This window comes from Lissotriton vulgaris, chromosome 7 (assembly GCF_964263255.1).
Source record: "Lissotriton vulgaris chromosome 7, aLisVul1.2, whole genome shotgun sequence".
In the NCBI taxonomy this organism is placed as follows: Eukaryota; Metazoa; Chordata; class Amphibia; order Caudata; family Salamandridae; genus Lissotriton; species Lissotriton vulgaris.
In genome coordinates, this window is record NC_141695.1 from 1,612,857,768 (window position 1) to 1,612,864,473 (window position 6,706).

General features: G+C 43.6%; 1 pseudogene; it reads left to right on the forward strand.

Moving 5' to 3' along the window:
• The first annotated feature begins 3,986 nt into the window (after positions 1-3,986).
• LOC147706103 (uncharacterized) lies at positions 3,987-6,433 on the forward strand (annotated as a pseudogene).
• Positions 6,434-6,706: the final 273 nt, after the last annotated feature.

Genomic DNA, 6,706 nt, shown 5'->3' on the forward strand with positions numbered 1-6,706 from the left:
TTGACATCATATCAGACTTATAAGTTGATGTAAGGTTACCTTAAAATTCTCTTTTGAATGTAGTCCGATTTCCGTTATTAATCCACTTTGAAGTGTGATTAGGTAAAGATTTAAGCTTTGTGTACTCCCCTCTTTTGTTAAATAAAAAGTCATATGCAATAGACTCCTATAAATTAAAATGATAAAGGATAAGATAAATAAAGAATCGTCCTTTACATGTGGATTCAAATATTGTGGGTAAACGTGCTACTTTGTAAAGGAAAAACCCAGCATACCTGATATTAGAGCATAAAGGCGTTGTCTTTAGTTGTCTAGTATTTAGGCCTTGTAATGCATTTTCTTTTGTTTGTTAAAAGACCAGAGGCGCTTATGTCGTGTCCTTGCGTCGTGAATTAGTGTTTCACTAAAGGCAAAGACATGAATATATTTGTAGCTCTTAAGGGTAAGATGTCGTGTTTTTAAAGACAGCTTAAAACATTTCCGGTATTTTCAAAATTCGCTTACCACTATGGCGCAGAGGGACTGCTTACTTCTCTGGTTCTAGAGGGTTTAGTTAAAAAATACCGGAGGCGCTTTTGTCATGTCCCTGTGACGCGTGAGCGTATATCACTAGAAGGAGAAATGATAAATGCGAGGGCGGCTGTTAGTAATGCGTTTTTCTATTTTTCTGCCTTGATTCCGGTATGTTCCGTAATCGTATGTCTGCTTACCTGCTATTCCGTCAGGGACTGCCTGCTTCTCTGGTTACGAGGGGTATCCCAGAGAGGCGAGGCACCTGTGTTTAAATATTGTAGCTAACACGTGATACGTTCGTGGAAGGGCCAATCAAAAGGCAAGGTTAGAAGCTAAAGTATTTGCATATATCGGCTTATAGTGCCGAGATTCTATTGGTCGAGCTATCGGGCCTATGTTTGGAGGGTTGCTTGTGAGGAATATGCCCGCTTGTTATGTCGTCTTTGTATTGGCCGGGGATCGAAATTCTGTTTAGAATGTTATGTAACGGGTTTTTACCGAAAAGGGGGATTCAAAATTTGAGTAAAGGTATTATGATTGGAAAGTTTAAGATAATAAAGAATCCCATATCTAGAATCCTAACGTCGGCTATCCGATTGTTTTTAATGTGCAAAATGCGAAGGGTGAACACGATTCCCAGTATTTTTACAAACCAACGGCTATCTGTTTATCATTAGTGCGGGGGTTGGATGTGTCAGTATCAATCACAATATTAGTGCCTATAGGAAGGGCGCTTCATAGGAGCTTAAATGTATTGCAAGACGAGAGGAGCCTAACCATAAAGGGGAGCATTTTTGTTTTGTTTGTATACAAACTAGTAGGGGGGAATGAAGAGTTGCAGGGGTGAAAATCTATGTCCACTCTTTTGATAAGATGTGATGCATTAGGTATAGTGGTCATAGCATCCCGTGACTGGCTGATTTTAATTATAGAAACAGCCCAGGAGATAATAGAATTAGAAAAACAGGAAATAGACAAATTAGAAGCAATACTCAAACAGTCACCGGCCCTGGAAGACGCCAAAAAGAAACTTGAGGAAATTAACTTTGAGGCAGATGGATATAGGGATTACCTATCCAATAAAAGACTTAGAAAATTTAAAAAAGATGTAGAAAAATACACCACTGAAGGGGCATATCCCTATACCCCAAAAGACTGCCTGCTCCTATGAAGCGCCCTTCATATAGGCACTAATATTGTGATTGATACTGACACATCAAACCCGCGCACTAATGATAAACAGATAGCCGTTGGTTTGTAAAAATACTGAGATTGGTGTTCACCCTTCGCATTTTGCACATTAAAAACAATCGGATAGCCGACGTTAGGATTCTAGATATGGGATTCTTTATTAACTTAAACTTTCCAATCATAATACCTTTACTTAAATTTTAAATCCCCCTTTTCGGTAAAAACCCGTTACATAACATTCTAAACAGAATTTCGATCCCAGGCCAATACAAAGACGACATCACAAGCCGGCATATTCCTCACAAGCAACCCTCCAAACATAGGCTCGATAGCTCGACCAATAGAATCTCGGCACTATAAGCCGATATATGCAAATACTTTAGCTTCTAACCTTGCCTTTTGATTGGCCCTTCCACGAACGTATCACGTGTTAGCTACAATATTTAAACACAGGTGCCTCGCCTCTCTGGGATACCCCTCGTAACCAGAGAAGCAGGCAGTCCCTGACGGAATAGCAGATAAGCAGACATACGATTACGGAACATACCGGATCGAGGCAGAAAAATAGAAAAACGCATTACTAACAGCCGCCCTCGCATTTATCATTTCTCCCTCTAATGATATACGCTCACACGTCACAGGGACATGACGAAAGCGCCTCCGGTATTTTTTAACTAAACCCTCTAGAACCAGAGAAGTAAGCAGTCCCTCTGCGCCATAGTGGTAAGCGAATTTTGAAAATACCGGAAATGTTTTAAGCTGTCTTTAAAAACACGACATCTTACCCTTAAGAGCTACAAATATATTCATGTCTTTGCCTTTAGTGAAACACTAATTCACGACGCAAGGACACGACATAAGCGCCTCTGGTCTTTTAACAAACCCAAACAAAAGTAAATGCATTACAAGGCCTAAATACTAGACAACAACTAAAGACAACGCCTTTATGCTCTAATATCAGGTATGCTGGGATTTTCCTTTACAAAGTAGCACGTTTACCCACAATATTTGAATCCACATGTAAAGGACGATTCTTTATTTATCTTATCCTTTATCATTTTAATTTATAGGAGTCTATTGCATATGACTTTTTATTTAACAAAAGAGGGGAGTACACAAAGCTTAAATCTTTACCTAATCACACTTCAATGTGGATTAATAACGGATATCGGACTACATCCAAAAGAGAATTTTAAGGTAACCTTACATCAACTTATAAGTCTGATATGATGTCAATCTAAGAAGTACCTAGAACCATTGGAATTAGGGGTTTTCCCTAGTTTACCATCATGATACTCAAATGTGAATAGAAACAGACAGGAAGAAGGGAGTAATATTACGGTCGGCTCCTTAATCTGGTATATCATGGTTCAGTCTATTTCACACAGACTCCCCCCCTTTCGGTAACTCCCGAATTAGAACAAGAGAAATTGGGTACATAATATAATTGTTACACCAGATCTGAGTGTTCCCATAGACATCATGTGAAACGTAAGACCCAACCAGCCCCTGTAAACAAACAAATATAGGTATGCTATAGAACAGGAAAAAAATGTGTAAAGGTGATATAGAAACCATGTGTTTAAGTCTACTATCAATGCCTGTTTTCTGATGGCCACCCTGTTGAACACATAAATGTATGACAAATAGACATGTCAAAGGAATCTTGTACTAAAGTGTAAAAGCAATCCCTGCTTTCTGACTGTCATCCTTTTGAATACATAAATGTATGATGAAAATAATATGTATAAGGAAGGTCCTTAACCTGGTCATCTGTTCGAGTACGATTACCTTTCAACTATAGGAGACTAAAACACTTAATGTGTTCTTGTTGAAAATAGTTAAAATATGATGCATTTGAACTAATCTATTGTTTATCCAGTATTTGGGTGTCTTTCATAGATTCACATGCCTGAATCATTCCCCGTCGTCGAGACGGGAGCCTCCGGTATATAAAAAAGTAATGTCCTATAGACATACATATAAAGGAATAGGCCTAAGGATCTCACCTTAGTGTTCTATCTACGTCCTTATGTAAGAAGGACCAAAACAGAGTACGCCCAAGGGTCCCACCTTGGTAGCCTATCTGTGCCCTTTTGTAAAAAGGACCAAAGTAAAGAGAACCAACCAATCAGCTACCACCTCCTTCTAGAACCTTCCTGTCAGGAGCCTCAGTCTCTCAGATTTTCTACCGCACTTTGTGCTAGGGAGTCTCCACCTGAGTTCTCCTTAGGAAAATTGCTTCTTTCTTCAAAAACAATTTTTTTCCAACTTTTATTGTTATGGCTGATAGCCAGAAAAAAGGTCTCTTTAGAGTCTGTTCTTCTTGCAGTAAAAAAAGGCTCCATGTAGAGGACAAACACGAAACCTGTTTATACTGCCTCTACCCTCAACATCAAGCCAAGGACTGCAAGATATGTAGAACCTTCTCAAACAAAACCCTGAAGGACTGAGAAGGACGCCTACTACTATGGTTGAACAGACTGAAGAACAAATCAGAAAGCGACTTGGTCTCAGAAGGTGAGAGCATTTCTGGTGCTTCGCAGTTCTCCTTGAAGAGGCCAAGGGTTACTTCCCCTAGCCCCTCAGTCACCCCTCCTAAGAAGGCCTCCAGAAAGTCTTCAGAGGGCAGAACACCAGTGTCTAACAAGGACCTTCCTGTCTCCAGGAAGCAGCCGCTGATCTCGGCGACGATGACACCGTCGATGGTCACCTCAGCGCAAAGAACCGTCTCGACGTCGACGACAACAGTGTCGATGACGACGGCATCGTCGGCATCTTCCTCGACGACGAGGACGACACCTTCATCGTCGGCGAGTAGACCTGTGCCGTCTACCATCCCAGTCACCCCATCGACGACTAAATTTGTGGCGTCGACGACGAGATCGACGTCGAAGACATCGACGACGACTCCGTCGACGAAAACCGCGACGTCGACGAAGCCCCTCTCGTCGACGAGGAGTATTCCATCGACGATGACGAATCCGTCGACGACAGAGAAATTGCCGTCGACGAGGACCACGTCGACGAGGACACCGTCGACGGACACACCGTCGACGAAGGGTAAATTACCGTCGACTAAGGAAATTTCAATGGCGGCACCGTCGGCACAAGCGTCGACGACCGCAGGCACATGGAAAGAGTCTGAACTACTGTCGCATGCCATGGATGCCCAGACATCCCATGTCACAGTCAAAATAACAAAAAAGCCAATCACGCCAGACCTGACGTCACCCAGTAAGGTGCAACAACTGACCCCATCCTGCTTATTGCAAGATGAAGAGTCGGAGGAGGAGTTATATACACAGGCCACTAGTCCTTCAGAATTGGTGCTTAAGTGCCAAAGCACAGACGAGGAACAGGAAGAGGAGGAACACATGGAACAGACTATCCATACTCAGGTGCACACACAAGTAACACCGATGGTGTGCCTACCAGCATCCATTGTCTCGGATTTGCAATTCCTCATAAAGGACTAAAAAGAGCGGTTCCCAGAGAAAACCACTACACCTGCACCTCCTGTTGCACAGGTGCCTGCGCCTGTACCTCGACATAAGCCTCCTCCACTTGTACTTTCTAAACACCAAGAGCCAACACAAGACATTCTCTCGTCCGACGACGAAGAGAGAGAGATCAAGAAGAAGGTGAGGTCCGTGACGACGACTCAGACCCTGATGCAGACCAGGACTACGTCGCTCAATCCCCGGCCTCTCCAGAACCACAGTCTTCGGAATCACCACCTGTAGACATTGGTGGTTTCCATAACCTCATAGAGCGGGCGGCCAAACGGTTCCATATGTCTATGGAAACTCAGGAGACTGAATGTTTCCTCTATGCTTTTAAGGAACCTACAAAAAAGATGACTAGGTCAATCCCGATCATTGACTTCCTCTGGAAACAAGGCAAACAACTAATGCAAACGCCAGCTTCAATTCCTGTGGTAGTGCCCAGGCTTGATAAAAAATACAAAGCAACCTCATCGGCGCCAGCATGCCTCACGGGTCACCCCAAAGCAGACTCCGTGGTAACACAAGCGGCGCAGAAAAACTCGCGCAATCCAGCATCTCCTTTGTCGACGCCACCTGACAAGGAAGGCAGGAAACTAGATACCATTGGAAAACGCTTCTCCACCACATCTGCAATGACGGTGAAGGTGGCGAATTCAATAGCACTTCTGGGCCGCTACAACCGTCAACCCTGGGCAGACATCGCACCCTACCTAGCTAATCTGCCAGAGGATTTAAAGGAGGAGGCACATTCGCTTCTCCTAGAGGGCCAAACATCTGCCTCTGAGCTGATTGACTGTGCAATAGACGTCGCCATGACTGGCTTCAGGCAGCTGACAGGTGCTGCTGTTCTGAGACGACAAGGCTGGCTTAAGGCCACCTCCTTCCATCAGGAAGTACAAACAAAAATCATCGATATGCCTTACGACGGCCAACATCTCTTTGGCGAAAAAATTGACGAGGCCCTCACCACTATCAAAAAGGACACAGATACGGCCAAAGCTCTGGGAACTCTGCAATTTAGGAACCAGTCCTTTCTTGGTAACAGAGGAAGGGGACAACCTGCATACAGAGGCTCTTACCAGAATAGGTCCTCCTACCCGTACACCCAGAGCAAAACACAGTACCAACAGCGTCAAGGCCAGACAGGACGTCAATCTTCCTACAATAAGTCAAACTACAGGGGGAAAAACCAAAAAAGACCTGCTGGCAACCGCCAATGACTCATCCCAATGGCCAGTCCATCCACCATCGCATTTTTTAAGACTTGGAGGAAAACTCACATTCTTCCTGAAAAATTGGCAAAAAATAACAACAGATCGGTGGGTGTTACAACTTATCCAATTCGGACATTCACTAGAATTTGTCTCAATTCCCCCAACGACACCACCAGCCAAAAGGTCCCACAGACACCTACGCTGCTTCTTCAGGAAATCGCTTCCATGCTTCAAAAGGGAGCGATAGAGAGAGTTCCTCACACCCAAAAAGGGGAAGGA